The 22263-nt window shown below is 52.0% G+C and overlaps 2 protein-coding genes across 2 annotated transcripts in view; both read left to right on the forward strand.

Moving 5' to 3' along the window:
* LOC114688528 (carcinoembryonic antigen-related cell adhesion molecule 1-like) overlaps nt 1–22263 on the forward strand; it is an 875221-nt gene that overhangs the window by 453847 nt on the left and 399111 nt on the right. The window lies entirely within an intron of this gene.
* The window catches only part of Pou2f2 (POU class 2 homeobox 2), an 88025-nt gene continuing 72823 nt past the window's right edge, over nt 7062–22263 (forward strand). The window contains exon 1 of the mRNA XM_037201353.1: nt 7062–7157. The gene's annotated coding sequence lies outside the window, so the exon portion shown is untranslated. The remainder of the gene's footprint in view (nt 7158–22263) is intronic.

A 22263-nucleotide genomic window follows, 5' to 3' on the forward strand; every position in this document is an offset into this window, starting at 1 on the left:
TTGTTTTGAAACTTTCTCACTGTGTAGTCTTTCTGGCCTGGCTCTCGCTCTGTAGACCAGGCTGACCCTGAACTCACAGAGATCCACCTGTCTCTGCCTCTCAATTCTGGGACAAAAGGTATGCACCACTACACCTTTATAGATAAATATATATTAATTAGTATTAATGTTATCATTACAAGGTCTGGCTGAGTAGCCCAGGATAACATCATGGTTTCCATCCCCCTGCCTCAGCCTCCCAGGGATTGTAGGCCAGCGTCACGCCCAGTTTGTTTGTTCTGCCTTCCTTCCTGTCTTTTTTTTTTTTTAATCAATATTAAATTTTTACAAAATTTTATTTGTATGGGTATTTTGCCTGCATGTGTGTGTATCACACTGGGCCTGGGGCCTGCAGAGGTCAGAAGAGGGCGTCAGATCCCCTGGAACTGGAGTTACAGATGGTTGAGCGTCACCAGGTGACTGAACCACGCAGAAGGGCAGAGCTCTCAGTGATGAGCTGTCTCTCCACCCCTCCTTCCTGATTTTTGTTTGCTGCCATCTCATGTAGCCCAGGCTAGCCTTGAACTTACGATGTAGTCAAGGATATTGTAAAGCAGCCTCTCTCTCTCTTTAACTTCCTCCTTCTGGTACACAGAGAGCCCAGGGCCTTGTGAATGTTCTGTCACCCACGTACATCCCTCAGCTTTTATTTTATTTTTGCTTCTCTTGTGTTTTGTTTTCTCCCATTTATTATTTGTTATTATTTCCAGTTATGTGTTTGTGTGTGGGTATCTGTGCACATGAGTGGAGGTAACTGTGGAGGCCAGAGGGAGGCCCTGGAGCTGGAGTTGCCAGGGCTTGGGACCTGCCTGAGGTGGGTGCTGGGAACCGAACTCAGATCTGCAAAGGCAGGGTACATTCTTGAGCACTGATCCATCACTTTAGCTGTTTCCCCACATTTTATTTTGAGGCAGGCTCTTCAACTAACTTACAATCGGTCTGCCTCAGCTTCCCAAGCAGCTTGGATCATAGCCTCAGCCTCCTACCTACCTATACCCACCAAGCGCTGGAATCATCAGTGTCCACCACTGCGTCTGGCAAGTGTTCTCATTTGCTGGAAAATGCTCCCCCATCTTCCTCCCTCTTCTCCAGGACTCATCTCAGGTGTCATCCCTTTCCAGAGGCCGCCCATTGTGTAGTATGATTTTTATGCACTTAATGTCACCTAGTTAAAAATTATTGCATTTCTTATATTTACGGGGTGCGCACATGCTATGGCATGCCTGTGGATGGTGGAGGAGTGTGCAGGAGTTGCCTCGCTCCAGCCACCATGTTGGTCCTGGGGCTCAAACTTGGGCTATCAGGTACCTTTACCCACTGAGCCACCTCATTAGCCCAAAATTCACCAATTAAAAAATACATAATATATGAAATATATATATGGAGAGAAATATCACACACACACACACACACACACACACACACACACACACACACAGAGAAAGGGGACAGTTCCAGGCTGGCCTCAAACTCACAGTGTGCCTCTGCCTTCCAAGTGCTCAGATTACCGGTGTGCTATGCCATGAACGATCAAAACTCACCAATTTTAATTTGTTTGATATAGGAATAGTTTGATGTGCTCTCACACCTGCATACAGAGTTCTGTAACCACCATGATCGTGATACAAAATGTTTCCACGAGCCTGGAACTTTCTTGCCATCCTGTTGCTGTGGGTCTCTGCTTCCACTCCAGCCCTCTTCAGCGGCTGAACTGATGTTCTGTTACCATAGTACTATTGCCTAGAATTTCATATGAATAGACTTTTACAGTAGGAAATCTTATACATACAGATAACCTCAGTTGTTTTTTGTTTGTTTGTTTGTTTTCTGAGATAGGGACTTGATAGGTAGCCCAGGCTATCCTCGAACTCATGGTGATCCTCTTGTCTCTGTGCCTACAACTGGCTTGTTTTCTTGGACAGGACACTGTAGTGCAGGCTGACCTGCAGCCTGAGGCAATGCATTCATACATAGACTTAAGGCACACACATATATACCTAAAATAGGTAAACAAACCTTAAAAGGAGAAAGGAAGGGAGAGAAGAAGAAAGGAAGAAAAGGCTGTCAAAATGGTTCACCAGGGAAAGGTGCACACTGCCAAGTCTGATGACCTGAGTTCAATTCCTAGGATCTACTTGATGGAAAAGAGAGCCGTGGGCCAGGCGGTGGTGGCGCATGCCTTTAATCCCAGCACTTGGGAGGCAGAGGCAGGCGGATCTCTGTGAGTTCAGGCCAGCCTGGTCTACAGAGCAAGTTCCAGGACAGCCAAGACTACACAGAGAAACCCTGTCTCAAAAAACCAAAGAGAGAGAGAGAGCGAGAGAGAGAGAGAGCTGTGTCCTGAAAGTTGTCCTCTGACCTCTACACATATATTACACACACACACACACACACACACACACACACACACACACACACACACACCAAAAAACACCCCCCCCAAATCAACACTGAAAAGAACATAACTTGCAGAATATCTCACATTCTATATTCCAGAGGACAACTTTTTATTTTATGTGTATGAATGTTTTGTCTGCATGTATGTCTGTGTGCCAGGTGTGTGCCTGGTGCCCGAGAAGATCAGAGGAGGGCACTGGATCCCCTGGGACTGCAGTTACAGAGGGTTGTGAGCCTCCGTGTGGGCACTGGAAATAGAAGCCAGGTCCTCTGGAAGAACAGCCAGTGCTCTTAACCACTGAGCCTTCTCTTCACCCCTGATGCATGATCTGGTCCTTAGAGGAATATGATGCTTTGAGAACCAGGGCTTCGTTAGATGCATAGAGCACACCCATCTTCTCTGTGCTAAAGCCAGCATGCCTTGTACATCCTGGTGTGTTCTAGAATCATGACTCGGGGCAAGAGGACCCCTAGAGGTCATTTAGGACAAGGGATATTCAGGGCTTGCTCCTGTGTCTGCTGTGGAATCTCCATTTGTAAGCAAGTGAGGAACACTGTTGCCTGCTTAATGTGGACATTCTAGATAATTAAGAGATAATGGGGCGGGAGAGGTGGCTCAACAGTTAAGAGCACTGGCTGCTCTTCCAGAGGACCTGGGTTCAGTTCTCAGCACCCACATGGTGGCTCACAACTATCTGCAACTCCAGCTGGGGAGGATCCAGTCTCCTCTTCTGGGCTCCGAGGACACTCACCTACACAGGTGCTTACATATATACAAACACACACATAAATAAAAAATAGTCTTTAAACAACAAAGAACTTAACCCATGGGTCGGGGAGATGGCTCAGAGGATAAAGTGCTTGTTTTGCAAGCACTAATTCTGAATTTTATCCTCTGAACCTGTGTGAAAAAAACAAGCGGCTGTAGAATGTGTAAGGGCATGTTGTAACCCCAGCCCTGGGGTGATGGAGACTGTGCATCCCTGGGGTCCAGTGACCATCCAGCCTGGCCTAACTGGGGAGTTCCAGAACAATGAGATACCTTGTCTCAAAAGAAAAACAACAACAGAAAAAAAAAAAAAAACCCAAAACAAAACAAGATGAAGAACACCTGAAGGCCACGGGAGTGTGACCTCTAACCTCCATATGCACAAGCTCACACGTGACCTCCCAGACATATGTACCTCCACACACACAAACACATGCACAGTAAACACATTTTAGACACTAACCTCCTTCCAAAAGGGATGCCAGTAGTGTATAGGCTGTGGGCTGTAGACAATGTACCGGTTGTCCAGAAAACATGCAATGCTTAGCATGTATCCCATCCCATTTCTTAGGTCTTCAGCTCCAGGGCTTATGTATTGAATGTCCGCTAGCTGTATATGTAATTACGAGGCACTTGGTTATTCTTGGGGGGGGGGGTGTCCCCACCTCCATGTGCCCTCAAGGACAGAAACAGCCTTGACCCTTTCTGTGTCTTGGAACCTCCCTTCCAGAGGGTACAGTGGTCTCTTGTCTTCTGTACAAAGTCCTCAGGAGTCAGTGGGGCATACTTATTGTGGAGTTCAGTGTTTTTGTTACTTACTTAGATTGTTTAAACTTAAAATAATTTTAAAGTTTATATTAAAAGTTTCAATTATTATTAGTGTGTATGTGCATGTGTGCGAGTGTGGAGGTCAAAGACAATTTTGTGGATCTCTCCGTCCACACTTCCATGGGTTCTGAGGATTGAACTGGAGTCACCAGGCTTGCACAGTAAGTGCCCTTCCTCACTCAGCCACCCAGCCCCCATATTTGAAATTTTAAAACACTGATGTAGCGCACACACGTGTGTGTAGGTGTGTGTGCTCCTGCACACTCATGCATATGCAAGTGTACATGTGTGGCATGGTGCATGTGTGTAGGTCAGAGGACAGCTTTTGGGAGTCTATCTCCTTCTACCATGCGGGTTCTGGGGAGTGAACGCAGGTGACCTGGCTTGGCAGCAGGTGCCTTTACCAGCTGAGCCTTCTTGCTAGCTCCAATGTAGATCAGGCTGGCCTCAATTTATGGTAATCCTCTGATCTCCAAAGTTCTGGGATGAAAGATATCCACACCTGTGAGTTCTTGGGCTCGAACCTGGGGCTTTGTGTAAGCTTTGTTCCCACTATCTGTGGTGCTTTCCCTGTTTTTGAGGGGCCTGGTGGTGGTGGGGTCTCATGTAGTCCAGGCAGATGTGGAACTTACAATATAGCTGAGGTTGGCTTTGAACTGACTTCCCTTCTTCCACTTCTCAAGTGCTGGCATTACAGGAGTGTTCCATCACACCTAACTTACCAGGTCCCTTATGGTTATATTGAGGGCCCATGCAACTAATTTGTGTGCATGTGGAGTGGGGGAATCGTTCTATTGATTAGTCGTCGTCCCCCCCCCCCCCCACGCTTGCAGGTGCTCTTAAGTGATTGCGAGGTAATTACGCATATACTGCCTAAGATGTAGTGCCTACTTTGTACGCAAGGGGTAGATAGTTTGTGCGTCCGTTTGTTTTGCGCACCCAGAGCGAGTCCCACGGGGCTGCCTGGTACAGGGAATAGTGAGTAGCTCCGTGTCTATTATGCACACGCTGCGCGGGTCCCAGGTACTTACTCGGCTCGCCCGCAGGATAGGTGTTTCCTGTATTTATTCCTGTTAGGAACTGCGCTTGCAGTGTAGGTCCCGGGAGCCTTCTCTGTACATGTGGGCAGTTTGGGGAGGGGTGTGTGTCTGTGTGTGGTATTTTTCTCACATCGCAAGGATCCAGTGTGCACACTCGATATACATGGGGAAACGGGAAAACCTTCTCAGTAACAAAGCAGAGGGTGGCGGCTGCCGCTAGCAGCCGAGATTGCGCAGCGCGTGCCCGCTGTCCGCCTCCTCATCCTCCCTTCGGCAGCGTCCCTTCCCAGGTCTGGGCACTACTGACTTCTATCTCCTTGCTGCACTTCCACGCCCCAGCCAGCAGGGGGTGGAAGCCTCGAGCCCTCTGCTGACCCTGTGAGGACCGTCCTCTGGTCCATGGCTCTTTCTGGTTCTGCCCTTCTTTGCTCAGGCCTCTTCCAGAGGCATACTGTGCTCCAGGAGAGAGAGCCTTCCTCCTCTCGTTCTCCACGCCCCCATGCTCCCCATCCCTGGACTTGCGTATCACCCCTCCGGGTTCTGTCGCTGTGTCCCATGCCCCCTCTCTCCCAGGACGCGGTCTCCTCTCTCCTTACTCATCTCTCAGTTCACCAGAGAGCCCCTTCCAGTGTCGGTCTCCGTCTGGCGTTCTCTGTGTCTCCCCGTGTTTCTCCTTTCTGGGCTGGCCGTGTGTGTTTCCCAGCATCACCTCTAGACCTCAGTTTTGCTGCGGCCTCTCGCCCCGACTTCACTTTTCACACCTTCTGCTCCATGTCTCTCAGCCCCTTTCGTCTACTTCTCAGCGCCCCTATGCACAGTTGTTCGTTTCTCCCTCCCACTAATCGCTTGTCTCCTCATCTGACTCTCACTTTCCCGCTCCGTGCCGTTTTCTGTGTCTCTGGATCTTCTGGTCTCTGTCGGGGTCTCTGGCGTTCTCTGATTCCTCGGGTCTAGTTCTCCTCTCTCTCTATCTTCCCGCCCCTGCGTCCCTCTGCCTCTGCCCTCTTCCTCCCTTTAGGGTTCTTCCCCTTGTTTGACTCTTGATGGCCTCTCTCTCTTATATGTCTCTCTCTCTCTCTCTTTGGGTCTCTCCCTACTGCTCAGTGTGTATCCCCCAGTCTCCGTGGGCTCAGTGTTTGCGCTGACTTCCTGCCTCCCCTCTCGCCCTTGTGCGGACCTCTTGTTTTTATCTCTTTGTCTCTGGGTGTCTCTGTCTTTTTGCCCCATCTGTCCGCACTCCCCCATCTGGGCTGCTCTCTGCCTCTTGCACTACATACACTCCCTCTCCTTTCTCCCCCTTCTCTTTGTCTCTGGGTGTCTCTCTGCACCCCCACTTTAGGGCCCCTTCTTGCCTTTGAGTCTCTCTCTGCTGAGTCTCCACTGTCTCTTTTCTCTCTTCCACTGCGTCTGTTTGTTTTTTCAGTGTCTCTGTGTCTCTATCACTGAGTATCTCTCGGTCTCTGTGTGTCTCTGGATGTCTCTGTGAGTCTCTGGGCCCAAAGGTCTCCCTCTCCCTGTCTTTGAGTATTTGAGTCCCTTTCTGTTCACTATCTCTCTTCCTTTCCCAATGTCTCTGTGTCTCTCCATGTCTCTGATATCTCTGTGTGTCTCTGTGTCTCAGGACTTCCCCTTGTGTCGGTGTCCCCCTTTACTTATCATTCCTCTCCCATTTCCGTGTCTCTGTCTCAGCGTATCTCGGCATATCTCTGAGTCTCTCTGTCTCTGTGTCTCTGTGGGTCTCGGGCCTCTCCCTGCCTCCGTGTCCCCTGCGCTCCCCGCCCTCTCCCTCTCCCTCTCTCCCCCCTCGCTCTCTGGCTCGCGCTCTCTCTCTGAGCATCCTTGGGCCCGGGGTTGCCATGGGGACAAGGTGGGAGCCGGGGATGGCGCGCGCCTGGGCTCGCGCCGGCAGCTCAGGCGAGGAGCAGCGGCCAGAGCAGCGCCAGCAGCAGGCAGCGAGCGGGCGCGGGAGCGGGAGCGGGAGCGGGGGTAGCGTTGGCGGCGGCGGCTCCTCCTCGGCCATCCCCTCGGAGCCGTGCAGCTGACGCGCATGGCGAAGACAGCGGCGCCTACCGATGGGAGCAGCGGTAAGGCAAGGCGGCGCGGCGCAGCCGGGCGGGCGGGCGGCGGGCAGCCTCCTCCTCTCCCCAGCTCGCCTGCGCGCCCGCCCGCCCGCCCTCCCTTCCTCCCTCTCCCCTCGCAGCCCCTGCCCGCCCGCCCGCGCCGCGCTCGCCCTTCCATTTAAAAATCTTTAAAACTTTGCATATTAATATCTGCGCTTTGCATAATCTGACCCGCGCTTTATTGATTGCAAGAAGCTTAATGCAGCCGGCTCGGCCTATTGCAGAGAGCTCTCCGGGCGGGAGCCGGGCGGGCGCCGCTCGCTCCGCACCGCGCTCCGGCTGGCCGCGCTGCTGCGGGCCCCGGCCCTCTCGCTTCCCTCCCGGCGCCCGCACCCAGGCTTTACCCCCTGGCTGGGTATTTTTATTATTTGGGGGCGAGTGTGTGGGGGAGATCGGCTTGCTGTTGGTGACTGTGAAAGAACCAAAGGAGAGATAGATGGAGGGTGGGATGGGGAAAAATGGGGACTGAGGTGAAGAGGGAAGGAAAAAAAAAGAGAGAAAGCAAAAAGGATAGGGAAAGAAGAGGCGTGGAGGGGGAAGGGGGAGAGAGAAGGCAGCGGAGGACGGAGCTGAAAGGACGGATGAGCGAGAGCCGAGACAGAGAAGAAAAAGGAGGGAGGCGAGGAGCGCAGACTAGAGAAAGAGCCGGAGACAGCCCGGAGCTGGCGAGCGAGGCAGGCGGCGGGCGCTTCATCCTCGCTGTCCCCCAGGCCAAAAAAAAAAAGAAAAGAAAAAGGGGGAAAATCACACCAATAAAAAGGTGCTGAAAACAAAACACATCGCTGCTGGGGCCACCGAACACAAAAAGGAGTGAGCTTGGAGACGCAAGGCGAGGTGGCATCCGCTCCAGGCTGGCCGCGGAGCCTCGGACAGGCTCCCGGGGCTGGGTGGGACCCCTGTTTTAATCCAGCATTTGAGGAAGGGGTGACTGTGGAGAAAACGAGGCGAGAGGGTTCAGGGCTGGTGGCGGTTCGCTTGCTTTTTTCTTTCCTCTCCCCCTCCTTCCTGGGGGTGTGGGGGCCGGTTTAGTGAGGTGATGGTTGGTGATGCTGTCTGAAGCTCCGAAGAAAGCAGGGTGCATGGGGGGGAGAGGTAAGGGCCCTGGGAACGAGAAAAGGCTGGGGGTGGGAATGGGGGCGTGAGAGAAAGGAAAGGGGTGCCTTGGCTAGCAGGAAGGGTGGAAATGGGAAGTAGAAGCAGCCGGGATGGGACGCGGAGAGGCGGTGGCGCCTCTGGTGTGAAGAGAAGGTGGAAAGCGGAGCCAGGGGCCCCAGAGTGATGTTAGGGAGCCGCAGCGCACCCCTCAGCTCTCTGGGCAAAGTCTGTGACTTGGGGAACCCCTTTGGCTGCCTCTTGCTCCCTTCCCCTTTCTTCCTTTCCCGTCTTTTCACGCGTTCTTTTCTCCCCATCTCTTCTCTTTCCCGTTTTCCAGTTTTTCTCTTCCTCTTCTCACGGACAGCCCCCCAAGTTGTCTTCCTTTTCTTCTCCATTCTCTCCTCCAGCTTTTCTTTCATTCTCTCTCTTTTTCCCTTCCCCCTTTATTTCATTCTTTCCTCCCGGCCACTCATTCCCCCTGTCCCCCACCCCCTGCCCCCACCCCTGCCCCCTCCCTCAGTTTCATTTATTCACCACTTTTGCAGCATCAGCACTGAGCAGGGTGCCAGGGAGAGGGGCTTCCGTGCAAAGGCAAAGATGCCCTAACTTCCCACCAGCAATGGGAACCTCGATGCCCACATCCCACAGATCTCTGTGCCAGTGTTTCTAGCTGGGGGCGTGGGTCTGCCCTGAGGTCCTGGGGTCACCTCCTCTTTCCTTTTGGCTTCTGGAAAAGTCTTGCTGAAGGCTCACTGGGGCATGGGAGGGGGAGGGGAAGCCCTAAGAGAGGCTCAGCACCGTGGTCCTAGCCCCACTGAGAAAGGAGGGTGTGGACAGAGAAGAAAACGGCATGGAAGGGAAAGGGGAGGAATGGGAAGTGTGCGTGTGAGGGGCATCCCTCCGAGCGGGTCCTCAGAGCTTTGGAGGCTCAGGTAGAAGACCCCAAGAGAAAGGCTCTGGCCTGCTGACCACTCCCCACTACCGTCCTTCATCCTTGGGCCTATGGAACAAGAACCAGTAAATCTTAGCTTTAGAGAAGAATCCGGTCAGCTACTTAACTCTACAGTTGTAGACTCTGGCCACCCCCACAGGTGAATTTGTTCCCCAATCCCCCCCCCCCCGGGGTGTCAGGGGAGGGTGAGGAGTCATTGCTTGCTGGGGGGTCTGGTGTGTACAGAGTCAGACCATGGCGGCAGTGTGCGTGTGTACAAGGCCTTCGTGGTAAGGAAGAGGTTTTGGGGACGGGCTAACTGTGTGGAGGGTTCTGGAGCCTCAGCAAAGAGAGAGAAGCCGCAAGTACAGAATCGTGGCGTACGTTTTCAGTGGGATCCGGGGCCTAGCGTCCCCATTGTGGGTGTTCCACATACCAGAGGGGGTCTGACATGTATTCGGGCCAGTCTCTCTCGCCTTGATGTTTTTGTACCAGCCGTTATATGTGCATGCGAGAGGCCCTCTCTGGCTCTTGTGTGGAAGTGTCCATGAGTGTGCAGGACCATGTTTTAAGTCTAGCATCAGCAGTGGACACGAGACACTCTCGTGCTTAGAGTAAAGCTCTTGTGTGGCGGTTACCAGGTCTGAATGCGGCGTGTGCACACTGGAGTCACGTATGTGAAAGTGCCCTTTTCTCAGAGACCTGTTATTGTTGTGATTGTTACTGTTGGGGGTCCCTGTGTTTCCTGGATAAAGGACTGGGCAGGTTTGTGAAGCGAGGTCTAGGTGGAGTGTGGAGGGATGTCTCGCTTGCTCACAGAGATCGTGGGCATCTGGGTGGCTTTGGCAGCACACTTGCACAGCATCCTTTAGGTTCAAGAAAACGAAAACAAGAAAAGATCTACCCTCCCACAGTTGCCCCCCAAAGCCTTCCTTGGCCCCTTGGTAGTAACAAAGTATTCCTATGTGTGAAGACTGGGGTTGGGCAGGGGCAGGCGGCTGAAAGGAGGGGAATGGATCAGGGCCTCCGACAGCATCTCGAGTTGTTGGTAACGAGATTCAGTCTACTTCCGGATTCGTAGGTAATGCTGGCCGGAGGCCCAGCCACGCACATTAGAGGCATCTAGACCCCTGGTTTTGGGGATGATGTTGACCACCCCTCTGGCAGGTTGCCTTGCTGTGCTGCCCTTGGGGACCTTGGTAGCCTCACTGTCTGTCAGTCTTCACAGGGAAAGTAGAGGGTTCAATACACTGCGGTGGGAAAGGACTCAGCCACACAGAGTGTGCCCCTGTGTGCATTTGTGTACACACCTGTACCCAGGTGTGTGTACAGGAGAGGTTGCTAGTCTACATACCCTAGACATTATCATGTTGGTCAGGTCTTTTTCAGTGGCCACTCCGGGCCGCCTCCCACCTGGTTCACAGACATATGGGGCATATGGGGCGAAGCCCCTTCACCCATGAAAATAATAATTAGGCGGGGGTGGGTGTGTTGTGCCCTTTGCACCCCATTGAGTAGGGCTTTTTGTAGCCCTAGTATGCAATGATAATGGGGGGGCATGGCCCATTGGAGACGAGTGACAGATGTCCACGCCAAGTGCTGGCCGGATGGCGATAGGTGCCAGGGATCGAGTTTCCGCTCCAGCATGTGCTGATTAATTTCCAGGATTTATCAGGATAGAACTGGTTGAGAAACCCGGGTACAGAGAATCGGAGAATCGTTAGAAGCGATGACGGATGTGGAGGGTCCCTTAAGTGGCTCTGTTCTTTCTTCTAAATATGCCATTTACTGCTTTTTCTTTGGTTTCTTCTCCATATAATAACAGTAATAATAATAGCAGTGGGTCGCCACACACCCCCTGGCTCTCACAGAAGCCCCGGCAGGGAGATTAAGATTTGGGTATTCACATTATTAGCTTAGTCCATAAGCCCCTGAACTGGGCCCAGAGTCAAGGGTTTTTGGCTCCTGGAGGGTGAGCTTTGTCCGGAGAAGTCTCTCCCAGCCCCCACTACCATTCTTTCTGATGACTTGGACCCTTCCCCCACTACCTCCCTGCCCCAAGAGACCACAGACCTGTCTCCAAGGACCTGTCAGGTGGATGGATGCCCTACGTGACTCTGTGAGGGCTTCGAAGACCTGGGTCTGGCTTTCCATCACGAGAAGAAAGTTGGAAAAGGAGTGGGTTAAACCTGCTTGGTCGGATGGTGTAGGGAGGAAGGAGTTCCTAGGTCCTCTGATCCTGCCTCGTGAGCACGGGACCACTTTCTCAGAAGCAAGTGGTGGTATTGGGATGCAAATGTGCCTTCCTCCACTCACTCATCTCCCCGTCTTCACAAGATCACCGAGGTAGGCAGTTTCCCCAGCGCTGACACATGCAAGAGCCTGGGGGTACCCTGCCCCCTCAAAGATTTTGCATTCGATAGGTATTTTGTTGAGTGGCAAAAATCAGTGTGTGAATGAAGTCTAGTGAGTTCCCCAAGGTAATTAGGATAATAGCATGATTGCTCTTGACCTGAAAATGATGCTTAAGGTACCAACTACTGACTGTCTGGGACCTGGACTCAAACAGAACCTATCCTGGCCCCACACTAGGTTCCAGTGTGGTGCCTGGCTGTGAGCACACGAAAGAAAGAAGAACAAATGGGCTCCAGCTAGGAGATTGGGGGGCGGGGGTTGAGGATGCTTATGCATCGGGAAGGGAGAGTGTGGAAGGGCATCAAGATGGCCATGGGAGGTGGGGAGGAAGCATCTCATACCGGAGGCTTGTTCTTGGGACCTGGATTTGGTCTTGTATGGCAAAGCCTTTTCTGTGGAGGTTTAAAAGATGCTCTGAGAAGTTTAATATGGCTGGTAGTGGAGTGTCATGAGCAATCACACACACACACACACACACACACACACACACACACACACACGCAGCTTACAACAGTGTTTCTTGGACATTCAGGAAATGTCACGTGTGAACATGCTCCTCTGTGTACAGAAACAGTCATCCTGGTGTCAGTTCAGAATGTCCCCTCCAGAAATGAACAAGAGTGGGGCACTTTAGCCTTTACCCCAGGATCCTGTAACAAGCAGGGCTGTGGCCCACACATGCGAAAGCATCAGAGGAGGCTGGGGACCCTCCCCCACCCTGGGTGTGGACTCATGTGGCATTCATGGACTTAATCCGCTGCCGCCGCAGTGAGGCCAGGGAGGCGGCATCTGTCACTTTCACAAACACAGGCAACAGAGTCTGAGAGACACACTCCACTTGTCCATAACCTCTCAAGAAGCCGACATCTGTACTGCACTGCCCCTCCATGCCTGAGAGAGAGGCCCTCACTGTCCCCGCATCAAACGCAAACCGATGTACCAAACGCCTCCTGCAACTAAAGCCCAAGTGCATACAGACACACACACAGGCATGCGCGCACACATGCAGATGCATACATGCATACATGAAATACAGCATCTTCCATTCTATTTCCCATATAAAAAAACATACAGTCATGTACCCTTTGACTTTTAACTTACAACTACTGGCATCCTAACCTCCCCTCCCTCTCTCTCCCTCTCTCCCTCTCTCTCTCTCTCTCTCTCTCTCTCTCTCTCTCTCTCTCTCTCTCTCTCTCTCTCTCTCTCTCTCACACACACACACACACACACACACACTCCTTTTGACTTAAAACACAGCAGTAGCCATCCCACCACCCATACACACATACCTCTAAGCTGATTCACACACACACACACACACACACACACGCACACACACATTCATACACACCAGAACCACTGTGGCTAGCGGTCATTGAAGGATGACAGCCTGAGCACTGTGCTGAGGAGGGGGATCGCCCCGAGGCATGGGCCGAGGGTCACACAACAGGGTACATCGGATTCCCTTGAGGAAAGAGTCAGGCAGACCCCAAAAGGGCTTCGATGGTCCGGATGGTTCTGCCAGGTAAGGGAGATTCAACAAATGCAGGCCAAAAGCAGGAGCCAGCTAATGGCCGAGGCCGCTGATGGCCGAGATGGCTGGTCAGCGAGGAGAAGAGAGGCTCTGCAATTGATGTGACTCAGGGCTGGACAGATGATGGCGCATTTGGCTGAAGCTTGCCTGGGGGAGGGCATAGACCAGAGATCAGGCAGCCTCTGTCCCCTCCGTGGGGAAAGGGCCAGAACAAGCTCTGGTGCCGCGGGGTGGGTGGGTTCTTTGACCTGGCTCCAACATGCATTTTGCATCCCGACAGACATAGGTGTCTTGGGGTCTTTGTATGTACGAGGATGCTTGTTTGTGCACATGGGTGTTCACACACTTATCTGCAGATGTCATGTGTGTCTACCTACATAGAACTTTGCGTCTTTGGCACTCTTGGTGTGCATCCTTGCATGTATGCCTAGCCCACCTACAAAGTGCTCAGGGACATTTTAGGTTGAAACCGGGGCACCTTTGTGTCTGTGTGTATTGAGTATGTAGGGACATTCCTCACTGGACACCGGTGTGCTTATATAAATGTTTAGTATAGTATGTACATTTACATATATTGCATTGGTGTGAAGGTTGGGGTTGGAAGACAGAATGAGCCTGGCTCCGTACCCTCAACTCTCCATGCATTTGGTGCTCCACGAGGCTCTTTGTGCGTCTGCTTGTCTCTGTCTCCGGATAGCGGGAGGTGGATGGTGGGTGGGGGTCCTTATATGCTTTCTTGCTTCAGTTTGAATATCTGTGTCCACAACTATCTCCCTCTGGGTATGGCCATGGGTGGGGTGGGGCAGGCTAGGAGGAAGGGGACATCTCCCTGAATCTCCTCAATCCTTTTCATGGAGGTCATACAAGCCACACTGGGCTCGGTTGGGATCCAGTAGACCAGCACAGTGCAGACCACTCCCCTCCCCCCCCCCCCCCGTGACCTTTGAGCACAGCAGCCCCAAATACATATTTATCAGAGGGGCTGTGGGGAACAGCCCCTCCCCCACCACTCCCCTCAGGGCCCAGCCTGCCCGGCTGCAGAGAAATTAACCTCGTGACACAGGAGCTTGCTGACACCAGGGCCCCCTCCCCATCCACACAGTGCACATGAGCATGGGTGTGTGTGAGCAAGATAGAGAGGAGGCACTTTATCCATACCGGCAAGATGGAAGCAGCTGGAGGGAGAAAGGCACAGAGGTTACACATGCCTATGACACACACACACGCACGCACGCACGCACGCACGCACGCACGGGCACACACACACCATATACTCTCCAAACTGGAGGAGCCACGTAAGTTTTGAATGTATGCACAAATACACATGCAGATGTAGGGCATGGGTCCTGAAACACAGATTCTAAAACGCACGACAAGCTTGGAGATGTCGTTCAGTCAGTAGAGTGATTGCCTAGCTCACACAAGGCCCTGAGTTTTATCCCCAACACCACACAAAACAGGCTCAGTGGCTCATGCCTGTAATTCCAGCACTCAGGGGGGGGAGAGGTACAGGGTCAGGAGTTCAAGGTCATCCTTGGCTACCTAGAGAGTTCAAGGCCAGTCAGAACTACATGAGACCCTCGCTAAAAAAAAAAAAGAAAAAAAGAAAGAAAGAAAGAGAGAAAGAAAGAAAGAAAGAAAGAAAGAAAGAAAGAAAGAAAGAAAGAAAGAAAGAAAAAAAGAAAGAAAGAGAAAACAATGCAGCAAACGTGGCAGAAACCAGTGTAGCCACGGGTCCTGACCCAGGTGCTGGTACTCTGTGTCAGAGAGTCTCTTAGAAAATGAGTAAGTCCCTAAGCACAGCGTATAAGTCCTAGGGCAGCCAATCCACACAGACAACTGTGTGTATGTCTACAGCGATGTGAAATGGACACACGGGATTTGGAAACAAGAGTAGGCCCATGTACAAGGCTATGACAGCCCAGATGTCTGTGTAGGCAAACGAGTGAAGACAGAAGCCAAAGTTGCCCTCCTATGGAGGGCTTTTTCCAGATTGTGTAAAGACAAATACTGAAACATAGTAAAAATTCTGCCTGTGAGTGTACACTGGTCAGTTCAGAAGCCATAGTGAAGCCACATGTGGATACACCGAGTCACAGTCCACAAATCACCCAGCCTAGCTTCGTCCTTATCCCATTACATTGAAATGAAAATGGGCAGATGCTTAAGTCTTGAAATCGTTTCTGGAGTTGATTTGCCTGCGCAAGCCAGGCTCCCCCTAGATCCAGTTTCCAGAGCACGCCTGTGCCCACAGATCAGCCCTGATGGAACCATAGTGGATAGTTAGCTATAAACCACAAAGGCATCTGGGGGAGAAGAGGAACCAGAGCGGTGGGGGACCTCACGGAAGAAGGTCAGGTGGAGTAGTGGTCTTCAACCTCTCTTAATGCTGCAACCCTTTCATACAGTTCCTCGTGTTGTGGTGACCCCAAATTATTTTCATTGCTACTTCATAGCTGTAATGTTGCTGTTATTAATTGTAATATAAATATCTGTGTTTTCTGATGGTCTTAGGCAACCTTCTGAAAGGGTCATTTGACCCACAAAGGGGTTGAGACCCACAGGTTAAGAAATGCTGGAAAGGCTGTTCAAGCTAAGTGTTGGACGGATGGATGGACACACACACACACACACACACACACACACACACAGAGGCATAAACATCTCAGGATTTAGATGTGACAACTTCACTGTGCTACATTTGTCCCTAAGAAACTCCTCTGGGGATGTCCTTAGGTAGATCATGGGGTCTACTGGCTGTGGTCCAGGTTTGGGAACTGTGACCAGATACGTGAAACACATCAGGCACCATGGAAGGAGATGCAGGACACCTCGTGGGGAGGCACCCTGGGGACAGGTGGGTAAGTTCAGGTGTGGAGTGGCAGACAAGGCGGAATGTCCCGCCCACTTCAGGGAGGTCAAGGTCACAGGACAGGAGGGTAGAGGAGGTTTCACACAGCCGTAAAGGGACTCAGACTTACACTGGGTTTGTTGGGCAGAAGGTACTAGACTGTATGATCCGGGGACTGAGCCTTGCAGGGCTGGCTCAGAGCCTGGTAGGATGGGGGAACCCTGGAAGAAGATCCAGTGAGTGGTTTCCCAGCCTCAAACCTTCCTCCCATCCCAGTCTGTGCAGGGATCCCCAGTGAAGGCCTCTCAGGCGAGTGGTGTTCATTCCTTTACTTGCTCCCGGCCTCATCTTTTGGTTACCAGCAAGAGTTGACCCGGTGACAGTTGCCCTCAAATGGAGACTTGCCACGGATGGAGGTTGAGTTGGGATCCCCTCTAGCAACTACTGTTGCTTCATAGTTTCCCGAGGCCTCTCTGGTGGTCAGGTCAGAGGGGGTCCCTGCTCTGGCGAGGTGGGCCTTGGTAAAGCCCTGCTAGGAGATTGGGGGGCTGTGGTGCTATGTGGATCAGGTATCCCATAGGGTATATGGGCAAGAGGCAAGGACCCCACAGCACGGGGGAGCTGTCATTTCCTCACACACAGAAAAGCTCCTCCCAGGCCAGGGAGATTGCTAGGTTGGTAAAGTGTTGGTTGTATCAAGTGTGAGGGCCTGAGTTCAGATGCCCAGACCCCACGTAAGAAGCGGACCGTGGCGTAGATGCCTACAGTCTCAGGGCTCAGAGACAGGCAGATCCCTGGAGCTAGCTCGTCTAGTTGAATTGGCAAGCTCCAGGTTCAGTGAGAGACCTGTCCCAAAATATAAGGCAGAGGGGGCCAGCAAGATGGCTCAGTGGTAAAGTTCTTGCTGCCAAGCCTGAGTTCAGTTCCTGACTCCAACTTCAGGAAGTTGTCCTCTGGTGTCCACATGCATGTTTTGGCGCTTGAGTGCGCGCGCGCGTGTGCGCGCGCGCACACACACACACACACACACACACACACACACGTTGTACCCCAACCCGAGATAATCAGAAAGAAAAAATAATAAGTGGAGAGGGATTGAGGAAAACACCCAATCTCAACTTCTGGCCTCCACATGCACTCACACACACTGGTATGTATATGCACACACATAGACACATACCCACCACATGCATGTACATGCAACAGCAACAAAAAAAAAAAAAATGGAAGAAGAAAAAAGAAAAGCCAGGCATTGTGGGGCATGACTGTAATATCAATTCTAAAAATGTAGAATCCAGGGTTGGGGATTTAGCTCAATGGTAGAGTGCTTGCCTAGCAAGCGCAAGGCCCTGGGTTCGGTCCTCAGCTCCAGAAGAAAAGAAAAAATGTAGAATCCAAGGGATCAAGCAAGGCCAGCCTGGGCTACAAAGCAAGTTCAAGGCTAACCTAGGCTACACAGGAGCCTTTTCCCACACAAATGGAAGAATGCCATCTTCCTTGGCTCGTAAGCCCTGCGAGAGCCGTCTGCCCATTTCAGTCTCACTTCTTTCCTGTTAGCTCCCAAAGACCAAGCCACTTCCTGCCTCAGGGCCTCTGCACTTGTGAACTTTGACAGGGAAGCTGACTCCTCAGATGACACCATCCCAAAGAAAGTTATCATTGGCCATCCGCCCCCACCTGCCTTGTTTTCTGCGATAGTCCCCACGTGAATTTCCTTTCTGCTGTATCTCTCCCTCCACCAGCTCAGAGGGCAGGGACCTTGTCTTGTTCATGGCGGCGATGCGTGCCTGGCTGTCCTGTGTGACCACTGTCATGGTGGCGGAGAATGCCAGACAGGGGCAAGGGAGCTTACTTTCGGGGGGACCACGCCTGTCGGTGCTGTGAGGGACATTGGCAAACCCGTGCCTCCTCTCTCTCTGCTGGAGACTCAGCGTGGCCAGAATTAAAATGACAACCTGGGGCCTGTGTGTCCCCATCTCCTTCACTGCATTCATCTTAACCCCAGAGTGACGCCTGCTCCCAGTCTGCGTGCTGAGTCCACCCCCTCCTCATCACTGAGGTGCTCCCTATGTTCTCTATCCAGTCCTCAGTGAGGGGGGATCACAGACTGTGGTCGAGCTTTGTTTTGACACAGGGTCTCTTGGAGCCCAGGCTTGCCTCAAACTCTCTAAATAACCAAGGGGTGACCTTGAACGCCTGATCCTCCTGCCTGTATCTCTTGAGTACTAGCTTTACAAATGTGCACCACCACACTCATTTTATGTGGCGCTAGGGATCGAACCCAGAACCCTGTGCATGCTGGGCAAGCATTCTACCAACTGAGCTCAGACCAACCTTGAACTTCTGATACTCTTGCTTCCTGCCTCCCAAGTGCTGGGATTACAGGCACGTGCCACCATTATTGGGTATTGGTGGTTCTGGGGAGACAGTCCAGAGCTTCATGTATGTTTGGCAAGCAGTCTACCAAGCAACAGCCCCAGCCCGGTTTTCTTTTGAGACAGGGTCTCTCTATGTAGCCCTGGCTGTCCTGGAACTCACTCTGTAGACCAGGCTGACCTTGAACTCACAGAGATCCACCTGCCTCTGCCTTCCGAGTGCTGGGATTAAAGGCCGCCGCCGCCGCTACCGCCATCTGGTTTAGACTCACTTATTTTTATTTTATGTTTATATTTTGCCTGCATGTGTATCTGTGCACCAAGTGTATCGGGTGCCCTTAGAGGCCAGAAGAAGACATTGGACCCCTGGAACAGGAGTTACACATGCTTGTGAGCTGCCACCTGGGTACTGGGAATTCAAGCTGGATCCTCTGGAAGAACAGCCAGTGCTCTAATTACTGAGCCATCCCTCAGCCTCTGAAACTATATTATTTGTTTTTGTTGTTCACTAAAAAGGAAAAGGGAGGACGAAATGTGAGGATCCCCAGAGAGTCAGGCCTGGCGCTGGCCCTGTGGACTGCAAAGGTGAACACATGTGCACATGCCTGAAGCAGCACAGAGGTCAGACCTGGCGTAGGGGAGGGACCTGAGGCACTTTTTTGCAGATGCTCCGGGGGCTACTTTAGGGGTTGTTGAGACAGCAACTCTCAGAGATGAGGGACCAGCCTCAGTTAGCTGGGTATCCTTCTCCTCAGCCGATACTCTTGGGTATGTTCGTTATTTATGTCTGGGTCGTAGACCCAGAGAGGTCTGGCCTAGAATTAGATTCAGGAAATGCTCACTGAATGAATGAATGAGTGAATGAATGAACACAGGAGCATATTTAGCCAGTTATGTCCATTGCATTTGCTCGTCTGCTCAGGTCCCCATCTTTCTACTCACCTGAGGCACCCGACAGGTCATCTTTTCTGCCACCCACTTGCTGCTGCCTCTGTGCCCTGCTGGGTCCCTTCCAAGCATAGATCACCCTCGTGACTCCTCACACTAGCATTATGAGGCAACTATTATCCTTACATTATGTCTGAGCAAGCTGGTTTCAGAGAGGCCAAGTGACTTGCTCTAGGTCACACAGCAAGGGGGTCAGAGATCATGTGTTTTTATTTGTTATCTTTGCTGCAGCTGCAGAATCTCTTGTAGCCTAGGTTGGCCTGGAATTCTTTATGTGTGTGTGTGTGTGTGTGTGTGTGTGTGTGTGTGTGTGTGTGCGTGCATGCGTGTACAAGCGTCTGCATATGCATATGTAGAGGGTACAGGAAGATACCAGGTGCCTACGTTTATCACCCTCTGCCTTATTTCTTGAAGACAGGGTCTCTCTGGGCCGGGCAGTGGTGGCACATGCCTTTAATCCCAGCACTTGGGAGGCAGAGTCAGGCGGATCTCTGTGAGTTCAAGGCTAGCCTGGTCTACATAGTGAGTTCCAGGACAGCCAGGGCTACACAGAGAAATCCTGTCTTGAAAAAACAAAAGCCAACAAAACAAAACAAAACCCCAAAGACAGGATCTCTTACTGAACCGGCTGACATTCCACTAGTGACTTCTGCCTGCCTTCGACCCCAACTCTGGGGTTTCAGACACACACAGCCATGCCCAGTTTCTTACTTGAGTGTTGGGGACTCAAGTTCCAGTCTTCCCGTTCTTCCCCCCACTGAACTCTCTCCCCCAGCCCCATGACTTTAATGCCCCTGCTTCCTCCTCAAGAGCTGGGATGAGAAACCAGTGCTGCCATGTGTCTGGGGCTAGTTTTAACTCGTGTGAGTGTGTGTGTGTGTGTGTGTGTGTGTGTGTGTGTGTGTGTGTGTGTGTGTCTTGCAGCCTGCAGAGCACATGCGCCTTCCGTGGTCTGTGTGGACATTTACTCTTACAGTTCTCTCCTCCTGGCCGTGAGACGGCAGGAGCCTGAACACCAGTTTCTGCTTCTGGCCCTTTTATAAGCAGCTGAGTAACTCTGGGGTATTCTCTTCCCTCTGTTTCCCCTGGTGTAAGCCCTCAGTTTCCTGATGAGGAAGCGGAGCTGAGTTGAGCTTGGGCCTAGCCTGCCCACTTATTGACAGGCAAAGGGTAACCTCTCAATGGTGTTCAAATTCAGCCACATTCTTTTTTTTTTTTTTCTTTGAGACAGTATCTCACTGTGTAGTCCCGGCTGACCTGGAACACTCTCTGTAGCCCAGAGTGGCCACAGAAATCTGCTCACCCCTGCCTCCTGAGTGCTGGGATTAAAGATGCATACACTACACAGGACCCCACCCACATTCTTGAAGGCTCTGGAACTCGGCTGGGTTTGGCAGAGAAGGACAGGACTGGCTGGGATGGGGAGCAGAGAGGTAGTGCTTCTTGCGTTTTCCCTGAGTCCTTGGCCGCAGACCAGCTGATGGTGTGTTCAAACTCAGCTTCCAACAGTTACTAGCCTGTTGTGATGCATATCTATGATAGTCTAGTTTAATGAAAGAAAGAAAGAAAACATTTTTTTTTTTACAAGTGTGATGGTACACAGCCATAATTATACCTCTCAGGATGTGGAGACACGAAGATGGGGAGTTCCAACTCAATCTGAGCAAATGAAACCGAGATTAAAAAAAAAAAATCAAAGGCTAGAAGTGTGGCTCAGTGGTAGAGCCCCTGTCTAGAATCCCCCAGTGAGGGGCTGGGGTGCGACTCAGTGGTAGAGCCCCTGCCTAGAATCCTCCAGTGAGGGGCTGGGGGTGTGGCTCAGTGGTGAGCCCCTGCCTAGAATCCTTCAATGAGGGGCTGGGGTGCGACTCAGTGGTAGAGCCCCTGCCTAGAATCCCCCAGTGAGGGGCTGGGGGTGTGGCTCAGTGGTAGAGCCCCTGCCTAGAATCCCCCAGTGAGGGGCTGGGGGTGTGGCTCAGTGGTAGAGCCCCTGCCTAGAATCCCCCAGTGAGGGGCTGGGAGTGTGGCTCAGTGGTAGAGCCCCTGCCTAGAATCCCCCAGTGAGGGGCTGGGAGTGTGGCTCAGTGGAGAGTCCCTGCCTAGAATCCCCCAGTGAGGGGCTGGGAGTGTGGCTCAGTGGAGAGTGCTTGCCTAGGGTATATGAAAGCCTTGATTCCATCTCCAGCACCAAATCATTAACATCTTTGTATCCTTCTCTCTGCATAGTTTATCCCCAAAACTCATTGGAATGTAGATGTCTGGGACCCAAACTCAGTTTTCTGATCTCTGCTCCAGACCTTTTCGTTTCTTTTTTTCCTCCTCCCCCTCCTTCTTCTTTTTGGTTGTATCTGTGTTCGTAAAAATGGGATTATATACTTCATGCTTGGGTGTATAAGTTGCATTTTTTTCCAACAATGGATTATGAGTGACACGTCTTTGCCAGTGAATTTATTTCAGGCTTATTTCCCCCAGCCCCACAGTGTTCCTTTGTGTGGCTGCTGTGACATCGTTCATTGTGTCAGCCCCCAGCCACGACACATCTGAGTTCTTTCACAGATGTCCCGATCATAATCGTCCCCAGGTAACAGATGAGGGTGCTGAGACCGGCCTAGGAAGTCTCTCACGCGTGTAAAGAGTGGAGGCGCCGTTGAGGGCAGGTAGGGGTGGCGTGGGGAGGGTCCCGGGCCTCACCTCAGGCCGAGACCCTGAAGGAGACAGCATGGTTAGAGGAAGTCCACCAATGCATACACCTAGGGGAGAGGAAGGGGACATTTGAGGAGACTGCCCTCTCCCAGGCCCCGAGACCCAGGCACACGGCACACCTCAGCCCTGCCCCATCAAGCACTCCACCCCGTTCCCTGCCTCGTTCTGTGAGCCCACTCACCGCCTGCTCCATCCTTGCCAGCTTATCAATAGGT

Source organism: Peromyscus leucopus, chromosome 1 (genome assembly GCF_004664715.2).
Source record: "Peromyscus leucopus breed LL Stock chromosome 1, UCI_PerLeu_2.1, whole genome shotgun sequence".
Classification (NCBI taxonomy): Eukaryota; Metazoa; Chordata; class Mammalia; order Rodentia; family Cricetidae; genus Peromyscus; species Peromyscus leucopus.